The 13,232-nt window shown below is 42.6% G+C and overlaps 1 pseudogene; it reads right to left on the bottom strand.

The window, feature by feature from the left end:
• Window positions 1–3,389: 3,389 nt before the first annotated feature.
• On the bottom strand, window positions 3,390–8,469 carry LOC112224995 (annotated as a pseudogene).
• Between the last annotated feature and the right edge of the window lie 4,763 nt (window positions 8,470–13,232).

Here is a 13,232-nt window from a genome sequence, read left to right on the forward strand (position 1 = left end):
AAAGCAAAAACAGGTTTTTAGAAAGTTTTTTATTTTTAATACATTTGCAAAACAATCTTATTTACATAAGTTTTCAGACCCTTGGCTATGAGACTCGAAATTGAGCTCAGGTGCATCCTGTTTCCATTGATCATCCTTGAGATGTTTCTACAACTCGATTGGAGTCCACCTGTGGTAAATTCAATTGATTGGACATCATTTGGAAAGGCACACACCTGTCTATATAAGGTCCCACAGTTGATGGTTTCTGCTCTGACATGCACTAAGCCATGAGGTCGAAGGAATGGTCCGTAGAGCTCCGAGACAGGATTGTGTCAAGGCACAGCTCTGGGGAAGGGTACCAAAACATCTGCAGCATTGAAGGTCCCCAAGAACACATTGGCCTCCATCATTCTTAAATGGAAGAAGTTTGGAAGCACCAAGACTCTTCCTAGAGCTGGTTGCCCGGCCAAACTGAGGAATCGGGGGAGAAGGGCCTTTGTCAGGGAGGTGACCAAGAACCCAATGGTCACTCGACAGAGCTCCAGAGTTCCTCTATGGACATGGGAGACCCTTCCAGAAGGACAGCCATCTCTGCAGCACTCCACCAATCAGGCCTTTATGGTAGAGTGGCAAGACAGAAGCCTCAGTAAAAGGCACATGACAGCCCGCTTGGAGTTTGACAAAAGACATCTAAAGGACTCTCAGACCATGAGAAACAAGATTCTCTGGTCGGATGAAGCCAAGATTGAACTCTTTGGCCTGACTGCCAAGCGCCACATCTGGAGGAAACCAGGCACCATCCCTACAGTGAAGCATGGTGGTGGCAGCATCATGTTTTTAAGCGGCGAAGACTGGGAGACTAGAAGAATGGGGGGGTTTAAACATTTTCAAGCATTTCTGGGAACCTGTTTTTGCTTTGTCATTATGGGATATTGTGTGTGTAAGAGTGATGAGGGACAAAATAAATGTAATCCATTTTAGAATAAGGCTATAACGTAACAAAATGTGGAAAAAGTCCAGGGGTCTGAATACTTTCTGAATGCACCGTAGATAGAAGAGATGTAAGGATATGTTTGAGATGGGCATTCCTGTGTTCTAAGGAAGTTCTAGTTCTTCACGTTGTAAATATGTATTTGTCCTTCTTTTGAGTGAAGGTCATTGTCAGTGTATTGACTTGTTCAACTGATGTGTATTTTGAGTTTTCTTTTGGTTCAGACGGTGTTCAAGGTTCTAAAAAATGTATTTGTTTATATGTTTGTACATTCTATGAATCACCCGATAACGTTAAAAACTAAATCCTCTCTGTATCTGCTTATTGTTGCTGTCTAGGTTAATTTATTTACAGCGCCTATGGCTTGGTTAATTGTAAAAGCAATATATTTTATATAGTTATTTTTGCACAGCTACTAAGACATTTTAAGATTTCAATAATAAGCTCTGTGAAAATAATATTGGTTTAATTGCATGCCACAATTGCAGTTTATAATAAAGAGAAAAAATATTTAAACAAAAAAGGTTTGGGGGAGTGTGGGGCCATCGATAATATTTTAATATGCATGTTACTTGCAATGGTTGCCATGTTTCCAGTATTGTGAGCTGTGTTACCCATAAATCACATACTGTAATAGAACATTACTGCCATACCCACAATGGGGAAATAAAGTCCCACTGAGAAAACACAGGCCTTCTGGCTCTCATTGTGGCAGGGAAAAGAAGCGGCACAGTTCGACATAGCTCTGGTCCAAGACGTTAGTGCGTGTTTGAATGCACATTAACAACTTGGACCTAAGTTCAACAATACATTTTAGAACAACCTGTTTATACTGCATAGACAGTACATCAGTGGCGGCCGGTGCCGTTTAAGATGAGAGAGGACGATAAAAAAAATTATGAGCATGGCCTTATGTCTATTACAGCATATTGGATGACTGTCATTCATATTCCATTCACCCAGTTCAATGTAACATTGATAGATTTAGGCTACTACATGATACTCAAATAGTTTTTCACTTCGGTTATTGACTTCGGTGCACAACACATCAGCTGTCTGTGACCAAGTGTAAAAAAACTTTCCAAGCCAAACCTTCATATCATAACTGCTAACCGCTACACACAGTCTACATTGCTGTGACTATATTATCTAACGTCAAAGACAACATAGCTAATATAACTAACATATTAGATAATAACCGGCTACAATCATGCAGTACAGTCCGCAAGCACTTTAGCAGTTACACCGGCTGCCCTCGGTAGCAACAAATGTATAAAACCAAACGCTTACCTTGACATGGAAGAGTTCCAGAGTTGGATAGCCAACATAGCATCCCTCTCTGTTTAAGATGGGTGTTTGAGTAGGCTAAACTTGCTAAGTAAGTGAACATGAAAAAAATACTAGGAAACATAGCTAGCTCTCTCCCTCTTGCTTCTCCTTCATTTTTGAAGAAATGCATTTGTTAAAAACTGTCCAACTATTGTCTTTCTCTCTCTTTGAGTCAACTACTCACCACATTTATGCACTGCAGTGCTAACTAGCTGTAGCTTATGCTTTCAGTACTAGATTAATTATCCGATCCTTTGATTGGGTGGACAAAATGTCAGTTTATGCTGCAAGAGCTCTGATAGGTTGGAGGTCATCATAATTACTGTGTAAGTCTATGGATGGGGGTGAGAACCATGAGCCTCCTCGGTTTTGTATTAAAGTCATTGTACCCAGAGGAGAACAGAAGCTAGCTGTCCTCCAGCTACACCTTGGTGCTACCCTAAAAAGTGTTGTTGAGGCTACTGTAGGCATTCATTGCAAAACAGTGTTTTTTAATCAGTTATTTGGTGATATGAATATATACTGTTCAAAAATATAAATGCAACATTACTGAGTTACAGTTCATATAAGGAAATCAGTCAATTCAAATAAATAAATTATGCCCTAGTATATGGATTTTCAGATGACTGGGCAGGGGCGCAGTCCCTGCCCAGTCATCTGTAATGATAATACTGTTTAATCAGCTTTTTGATATGCCACACCTGTCAGCCGGATGGATTATCTTTGTATAGATCTCAGTATATTTAATACAGTTTTATCAAAAAAATATATAGCTTTTTAAATTAAATATCACTTGCTCCTCTGATATACATTAAGCAGACCATTCAGAATCCAGTTTAGTTTATTCCAACAAAATCCTATTGCACATTATGTAAAGTTATGCACACGACATCACACGACTCATTCATGGATAATCACCGTAAGTTAATCAATAGTATAGAACTGTGCAATGAATCGATTGTCAGTAATCACATTGTACAAATTTGGCTTGATTCTGAAATGTGGACTCTTCAGATAAAGGCATTAGTCATGTGCACTAATCTATTACGGAGTTGATTTCCAACCACCAATAGCGGTCTTCAGACCATTACTGAGTGGCAGGCCAACGGCCAATAGCGGTCTTCAGGCTCCTGTTGGGCGTGACCAAAATGGTTGGTAAAGGTAGGTTGGTCATGGGACTGGGGCGTTCTTAGGGCTGATCCAACTCTCAACGGTCTCTTTCTCATAGGAATATCCATCTGTTGATTTTAGACAACACATTTTATACATCAGACAATGACATCATTACTTTTATAGGCTATGTACAGTATAATAATTGGAGCAGGTTACAAGTGCTAAAATAAATAAAAAGTCTATATTAGCATTGATGAACAAGGACATGTAGAGGCGGCAGATGTGTTCATGCCCTTTCCCTCACCTGCAGCGATGACAGGGTCCTTCAACACCTCTCTGGTGATGGGACAAAGGAACTCATATGGAGCACCTGGTCCCATCAACACTGCTTTCAGAGCCTCCACCTTCCTCAAGACTTTACCACGGGGACCCACAGACTACAGCAACACAACATTATAACATATAAGACACTATTCAATCTGTATCGCTGAATCATTACAGATCGTGTGCGATAGAAATAGTCATTTCCGATTGAGCCGACATGTGCAGCGTTTACAATGAATGCCGTCTTGCCTTCTAATTTCAATCACGCTCCGACGCTGAACTGCCGCGATACGGAGTGAATGGAGCCCCTATTTGTGGTAAAACCATCCCGAGTCATTTGGAGTTAGAGGCAGCTTCAGGGAAATGTACTCCTACCGTAACAGTACATTTTAGTAGAACAGAACGCATCATGTGTGTGGACATTTATGAAGGGAAAAGCCATTCTGAGGCACTTTAATGTCAGTGCTTCCATAGAAAAGGCCCTCGTAATTTGTGCTAGGAAGTCCAATGTCACAGAGGTGACTGCATCTACTGTTCAATAAAACGGTGTCTCCTTACTGCTGGGTTTCCGAGATAAGATACAGATTCATACATCTGACTGGGGCTCCCCGTCCTCAGTCTTCACAGAAACCGCGGGAAGGAGACTGATGACTCGCAGCCTGTAGATGGTTTTAAAGCTCCGCTTTTCAAAAGCAGCAGGTGACTGAATAGATCTCCTGAGCACTTCTTGGAGCGGTCAAAAGTGTTGGAACGTTCCACGGTTAGAGAGCCAGCTACCAGGAAGATGTGCGCTATCACTTGGCACACAGCGAAGCAACCGCTGCTCACTCGCATTTTCACTCCTAAAGCCTACAGTCCCACAATGGAATAGGTTTGAATAGTGCGTCTCAGGGGCCAAAGATTTGAGGTGGGTACCAATATGTCAACAGCAGGTGCCAATAGGCCACCTTTATGAGAGTCCCAGCCACAGGGACTCCTGCCTCCTACAGATAGTGTCTATGGCTGCAGTGTGGATGATTCAGGGAAGGCCTATGTTTAGACAGTAGACAGTCTCATTGTCAGGCCATTCTGCAGGGACCAGGATGCAAACCAAGGAATGATCAGCTCCACAATCAGACCTCTTCCTGTGGAAGACCTGCTCCTACATATGGAATGCTCTGTTTGTTAATCAAGGTTAAGTTGCCTAGTGCCTCAGCGCTCAAGGGAAACGTGTTGTTTGTGTAAAGGACCCGTCAGAGCTGAGGTAAGGAACAGACAGGCATCTGTGTTGGTGGAGGGAAAGAAAGAAACCACGCCACCTGCCACTGAGCTTATGGCACTAGGCTATGATGACTTCAGCGTTTTGATAGATTTAATTAACGAGCCCTCACCTGCAATCATGCAGAAGCCCCCCAGAAACCCAGTGCAGATACAGCATTATAGATACGGCACTGCAATCACAAATTGTTTAAATCCCTGTGGGGACAGTAGCCAATCAAAATGTCTCCTTTCAATGACTTGCTGAACCCATTAGTCATTCAATTTACTAATGCGGATAAGAGAATACACATCTATGTGCAATATGTATCTTTCTTTGTGCCTGCATTGCCGCAAATAAGATGACATTCACAATTGTTTGCGAAAAGAAACACTATTGGCTATTTACTAACCCTCACAGTTGCCAATCACTGTATCAAGACTACATAGGCAAAGCAACCAACAACTGTAATGCGGCAGACTGAGGTTAGCTGTAGATGGTGGGCTGTTGTACCAGAGAAGACTCCCCTAAGCCGCAACAGAGATCTGGTGAAAGATGTCTGTGAATAACTTTTTTTCATGAATATTTCATGAAGGAGAGCGGTGAGAATCTAATTTATTTCAGTGTGTAACCACAAACAGCATCTTCAGGCAATCATACGGTATGCACAGTGGAAAGGACAGTGGGTTTTTAGAAACGTATCGTCTCCTTAGTCCTGATTTAATTTGTAATGATGCAGACTGTTTCCCAAAACTATAGTCTGTATGGCAGTATCTCAATCTATTGCGATCATATCACAGTGAAGACACAGAACAAACCTATACTTTTCTTTCTAGCAAACATGGTTGAGGTAATAGCATGAAATAGCTAATTCTGTCCGAATCCACAAATCAAATTTTCGGAGGGATTATCTAGTCATTTGATGAAATTGTCACAAGCAAATTATATAAGCAAGTAATAGCCGATGGGACATGTTGGAGGTAGGAAAGTCGCAGCTTGGCAGCTTTAAAGCAGATTTACAGATATATTTTGGGAGCATTGCGGGAAGATTAGAACTCAGATAAAAGCCTCTGTGGCATGCATTCCATTCCAATAGAAAAGCAGTGTAAAAGCATAATTCAGTAAATCCTATGGGTCCACTATTGGGTCCCTTCATTATAAATGAGTGGAGGCCTCAGGTCAGACATGCCTGAGATCTGTGTGTTCTGAGTGTCATGCAGTGGTGGCTGATGGCACTTTGAATCGGAGGACGGGCTCATAGTAATGGCTGGAACGGAATGAATGGAATGTTGCGATACACATCAAAGACATTGGGGCCGTCGATGTTGTTGGCTGTGAAGGTGGTGACCAGCTCCTCCATGTTCTCCTCACTCAGCTGGGCTGAGACGTCCTGGTTCTGACAGCTTCCTTCCTGTTCCTGGGGAACACACACAAACACAGGAAGGGAGGACGGGCCTTCCCACGTGCCTCCTCGAGTCCTTCCTGCTCCCTCCTGCCGTTTCCTGCAATACTACTTATCAGATTCCTACAAACACTTCCCACACATTCCACAGAAAGGCCCTCCCTCAATATGAAGACGTTTTCACCAGGGGATAGACAAGGCCTGGCTTCACCAGATGATAAATTGCATAATGTATCATTTGAAATGGCTAGTTGGAAAAGCATTGGCGTAAAGATGCTGGATTGGATCATAATAGAACAGGAACAAATGTATCCTTTCCATCCTGTTGATATTACATCACATAATATTTCTGGGGAAAGGCTTGTTGAAACTCCCAGTGCAATGTTGTTACACTCAAAATAGATATAGAGAACAGTACATAAGGTGTGGATTTTTGCATCTAAAACAAAGATATCGTAATCCAGGTGTACGGATAGGGAAGTATAGGGAAATTTGTTTACTGGAATCAATGGCTAATGAAAGGAATTCACACTAGGTGATCTATACAATGAAGGTCATACTCAGATTTGGTCTAAAAAGAGATGGGAGACAAGGGACATTTCTGGAAATATTTACAATTGAGAGAATGTCTGTTAACCAGCTGTCAATTAAATCCAGGAAAGAATCCAATAGTGGAACATTTGGAATAAACCCAAACATAAAGCAGCCATTTGTTAACTCAATATTTTGTCATTTGCACAGTAAAGACTGTATAAACCTTAGGATAATATGGCAAACTGATCTTAAAATGTGAAATTGAGGATGATCCCTTGTTTGCTCCCAAGTGGCGCAGCGGTCTAAGGCACTGCACCCGCAGTGCTAGAAGCGTCACTACAGACCACGGTTTGATCCCGGGCTGTATCACAACCGGCCGTGATCGGGAGTCCCATGGTGCGGCGCAAAATTGGCCCAGCGTTTTTCTGGTTAGGGTTTGCCCAGTGTGGGCCGTCATTATAAATAAGAATTTGTTAACCGACTTGCCCAGTTAAATACAACTTTTAAACATGTTTTATTAAGATTTTGGCTGACTCAGGGTGTAACATAAGGGAAGCCAGGGGGGTGCTCAGTCAATACAAGATACTACATAGGTTCTATTGGACTACAACGGGGTTGATTGACGATAACATGTGCTAGAAATGTCAACAAGACACAGGGACATTCTTACACGCAATATGGGAATGTACATTAGTGCTACCTTTCTGGAAGGATATTCTGAAATATTTGGGAGAATGTCAGGAACAACAATCCCAATTTCAGTAAGAATATGTCTCTTAGGTGGCAGAACAAAATGACCTAATGTATCAAGTGAAGAATTTGCACTGGGCTGTCGGTATCATTACAGCGACTAGATTGATCCTTAGATGTTGGAAAGGCCATGCCACTACTATTCTGAAACAGTGGATAGAATCAATGCTGGAAGTGGCATTTTATGAACAACCGCTTGCTAGATTCACTGGTAGAAATTAACATTTTAAGAGAATCTTTGTCATGTTGTTTCTAGGAATGGGAGGTGATGCCCATGTTGTATGGTAATACTGCGTTTGTGAACCCATTTTGTATTGTAGCTTATATGCTGCTGAAGAAGTATTAGATTGCGTATGTGTGTTTTGCTGGATGGTATGTCTGGATGTCATGCTCAATTTTGTATGCTGTACAATGTGTTTGCTTGATGGAAGAAAAAATAATAATTCCCAAAAAAGGAAGCCCTCCTGTGCTGATAACAAATTACCATTAATTCTTGCATGCAGCGATAAAAGACAGACTAGTACTTTCTAACCTGTTCACCCAAATATACATCGTCTTTTTATAAACAGCACGGTAATGACATTTGCATGCCCTGGGAATATTTATCAGTCTTCCTCAGAGCCTCCCTCCCCTTGACAATGTTGTGTTTTTCTGGCCTTCGCAGGCACACTGTTCATCAGAGGCAACCTTCACACGACATTGTGCGAGCGGCTATCATTTTTCATGTTTTGCTAAGATAAAATGCACACTGTTGTGTCGCAGTGCTTGCTAATGACACCACACAGCACCATGCTTTACGTTTCCCATTATTAGGCTCTGAATGATAACAGTGGGACTACTGGAGTTAATTCTCATTAACACAGCGTTGTTTGCTTTTCCTCAGCTCTCTTTCCTTCCCCTTCACCCACCATCGCGTTCTCTTTTCTTCTCTATCTGTTATTTTAGTCATTCACTATCGCTTGCTTGTCCATCTGGCCAAAATAACACCACCACTGACTTCCCCATTGAATTCCACTCTCAGAAGCAAACATGCGGAGGGAGGCTTAATGAAGTTATGGTGAAACAGCAGCAGCACTTTCAGTCAAAACATACCAGAACAGTGCCCTCCTATCAAGTCTGCTTGTACTATACAGTAACAACTCCTCTCTCCACAGCATCCCAAATGGCACCCTATAGTACACCATACAGGCAATAGGTTGCCATTTGAGACACACACCCAGCATCTCTGTGGCTGACTGGCTCTTAGGAAGGTTATGTAGACTCGCCGAACAGTTTATTAGGTACACCCGTCCAGTACATGGTCGGACCCCCTTTGCCTCCAAAACATCCTGAATTCTTCCACACGGATGTTGTTCCATGCTGACGCGATGGCATCACACAGTTGCTTAAGATTGGACGGCGGTACAACAACGTCACCAGCCTGTACCGTTGACACCAGGCAGGATGGGGCCATGGACTCATGCTGCTTACGCCAAATCCTGACTCTGCTATCAGCATGACGCAACAGGAACCGGGATTCGTCAGACCAGGCAATGTTTTCCACTCCTCAATTGTCCAGTGTTGGTGATCGCGTGTCCACTGGAGCCACTTCTTGTTTTTAGCTGATAGGACTGGAACCCGTTGTGGTCGTCTGCTGCAATAGCCCATCCATGCCAATGATCGACGAGTTGTACTTTCCAAGATGCCGTTCTGCACACCACTGTTGTACTGCGCCGTTATTTAACTAGGCAAGACTGCCTGTTACCTTGCATGATTCTTGACACTCCTTCGACCTTTCCTATCAACTAGCTGTTTTCGCCGACAGGACTGCCGCTGACTGAATGTGTTTTGTTTGTCGCGCCATTCTGGGTAAAGCCTAGACACTGTTGTGCATGAAAAGCCCAGGAGGGCAGCCGTTTTTGAGATACTGGATCTGGTGTGTCTGGCATGACAATAATACCACCCTCAAAGTCCCTTAGAAGGGGCAAAATGAGTGACCTAACATTCAATCGAACAGTATCTGAATGCCTCGATGTCTGTCTGCATGCTATATATAGCAAGCCACTGTTCGTAGGTGTGATCCATTTTTGTGAACGGGTGGTACGTTAAGTGTAAATATTGTTGGAGCCTACTGTAGCTGACTGGGGGGTTAGGGAAGCTGTGCCAAGACTGGAGAGGGTTCTTTGTTTATCTGGAGGGGTTCCACTCTTGGACTGGCTCCCATGTACAGGCCTCTTCATCATCATCTCTCACTTTACAGGTCATCATAATTTATTTTTACTGCCTCCTCCACTCATTCAGGCCTCCGGACATCTCATCCATTCATCAACTCAGTATCTGGCTCTGGGGTGGATTTTCCCCTATGTACAGATCTAGGATCAGCTTCCCTTCTCCCAACATACCCCATTAGTGAGGGAAAATGCAAAACTGACCCAAGATCAGCATCTATGGGCAACTTCACCCCACTCCCAGTATCTGGAGGCTGCTGCTCCTGACTGTCCCTACATTCCATAGGCTAAATTGCCTCAGGTGATTGGGGGGATATGTTCCCCCCCAATATTCAGGACATGTTGATTTGTCCCCCCCAATCATTTCTTTCAAATAAAAATATATAGGTAATATATAAGTAATGTCAAAAGTAATGTCAAAATGTGTAGAATTTCAGGAAATTAGCTTTAACGGTCCAATTTGGGCACAAAAAACGGTCCAGCTCCTCAATTTTCAAACAGAAATGGAGTGAGCCTTTGGTGGTTCATCGATGTGTCATTGTGGTCATGCGTGCCTCATCTGACATAGCTAGTTTGTTAGCTAAGCTAGCCACTTGTAGCTAGTCAGTAACTCCTCCAGTATGTGTTGTCATTTCACAGGACTTCGCAGTAAGATCGGTAAGAATTGGCACTTCTGTAGCCAAATATCTTAATCATCATTTTGTTTTTAGGCATTAAATGACCTGGTATGATAGTGCATTGATCAGTTATACAGTTTAAAGGAGTTATTTTTGTGTTTTTGCCCAATGTCGACCTTTAAAATAACTGTCCAGTGTTTCCAGATTTCTATGAAATATGACATAATTACAATGAGTGAAATAGTTTTTCTTTCCAAAATGTTTCATTAAGTAGGTTAAAAAACAGCTTTTCTGTTTTGGAATGGAGTGAGTGTGTACCCCAACAACAGACTGGTGTGGGGTATGTACCCCAACAACAGACTAGTGTGGGGTATGTACCCCAACAACAGACTAGTGTGGGGTATGTACCCCAACAACAGACTAGTGTGGGGTATGTACCCCAACAACAGACTAGTGTGGGGTATGTACCCCAACAACAGACTAGTGTGGGGTATGTACCCCAACAACAGACTAGTGTGGGGTATGTACCCCAACAACAGACTAGTGTGGGGTATGTACCCCAACAACAGACTAGTGTGGGGTATGTACCCCAACAACAGACTAGTGTGGGGTATGTACCCCAACAACAGACTAGTGTGGGGTATGTACCCCAACAACAGACTAGTGTGGGGTATGTACCCCAACAACAGACTAGTGTGGGGTATGTACCCCAACAACAGACTAGTGTGGGGTATGTACCCCAACAACAGACTAGTGTGGGGTATGTACCCCAACAACAGACTAGTGTGGGGTATGTACCCCAACAACAGACTAGTGTGGGGTATGTACCCCAACAACAGACTAGTGTGGGGTATGTACCCCAACAACAGACTAGTGTGGGGTATGTACCCCAACAACAGACTAGTGTGGGGTATGTACCCCAACAACAGACTAGTGTGGGGTATGTACCCCAACAACAGACTAGTGTGGGGTATGTACCCCAACAACAGACTAGTGTGGGGTATGTACCCCAACAACAGACTAGTGTGGGGTATGTACCCCAACAACAGACTAGTGTGGGGTATGTACCCAACAACAACAGACTAGTGTGGGGTATGTACCCCAACAACAGACTAGTGTGGGGTATGTACCCCAACAACAGACTAGTGTGGGGTATGTACCCCAACAACAGACTAGTGTGGGGTATGTACCCCAACAACAGACTAGTGTGGGGTATGTACCCCAACAACAGACTAGTGTGGGGTATGTACCCCAACAACAGACTAGTGTGGGGTATGTACCCCAACAACAGACTAGTGTGGGGTATGTACCCCAACAACAGAATAGTGTGGGGTATGTACCCCAACAACAGAATAGTGTGGGCGTATGCCAGACATTCTCTAAGGAAATAGCAATAAAAAAATGTAACAGTCTGATTGTGTTACAAGTTTGAGATGTTTTTTTTTTTAGTGTTTTTTGTTTTATCCAATTGATGCTTTGGACACAAATATAAGAATAGGATGAGTCAACAACATTATTTGTGTATGAGTTAACAGAATATTACTGCAAAATGTTCTCTTATCCTCATGGCAAAATGTGGAGAATAGCATGAGATGAGCTATAAAACAGCAATGTTTTCCCTCTTCCCTATGGTAAGATGTGTGTAATTGGTTTTTCCAGCAGGACAATGCTGCATGCCACACAGCCAGGTCAATCAAGGTGTGAATGGATGACCACCAGATCAAGACCCTGTCATAGCCAGTCCAATCTCCAAACCTGAACCCCATTGAAAACCTCTGGAATGTGATGAAGAGGAAGATGGATGGTCACAAGACATCAAACAAAGCCGAGCTGCTTGAATCTTTGAGCCAGGAGTGGTATAAAGTCACCAAACATCAATGTGAAAGACTGGTGGAGAGCTGTGATTGAATATCAGGGTTATTCCACCAAATATTGATTTCTAAACTTTTTTTAAAGTTATAACATTAGTATTGGGTTGTTTAAAAATGAATATGAACTTATTTTCTTTGCATTATTCAAGGTCTGACATCACTGCATCTTTTTTTGTTATTTTGACCAGTTGTCATTTTATGCAAATAAATAGTTTTATTTGGAATTAGGGAGAAATGTTGTCAGTGGTTTATAGAATAAAACAAAACGGTTCATCTTACCCAAACACATACATATTAACAGTACAACCAGAGAAACTGATCATTTTGCAGTGGTTGTTTCCAGAGCTGTTCAAAAAAATAAAATTGGGAGAGGGAGGCTTCAACTTATCCATCCACTTACACTCAAAATACCCCTCCGAATACCCATCAAGAGAGGCATAATAAGTCATGTCAAACTGTACAATTGCAGGAAATGCGTTTTAAAATGTTGAAAATTCCGGGGGAGGACCACCCCGAACCCCATCTATTGTTCATCCCCTCCAATATCTATACCACAATGTTGCCCTTGCACCAATCACTGGATATAATGATAAGGACATTTTCCTGTGTGTTCTTACCTTGACATGAGGGGTTCCTGGATTCAGCTAGAAATCACCAGAAAACACAAAATCTCTTTCAAAGGAGACTGCGTTCAAAGAGCTTGGAATGTGCTCTGTCAACATGTCCACTCTATGAAAACCCTCTGTAAACACTAGTCTAGCCAGGCCCTGATGTCAAAAGACACAGCTGCATTCAGGTGCAGTGCTTTTTTAAGTTTAAATGTACATGTTGCACACGTACAGTGAAATGCCTTTCTTGCAACCTATAAACCCAAA

Source organism: Oncorhynchus tshawytscha, linkage group LG26 (assembly GCF_018296145.1).
Source record: "Oncorhynchus tshawytscha isolate Ot180627B linkage group LG26, Otsh_v2.0, whole genome shotgun sequence".
Lineage (NCBI taxonomy): Eukaryota > Metazoa > Chordata > Actinopteri > Salmoniformes > Salmonidae > Oncorhynchus > Oncorhynchus tshawytscha.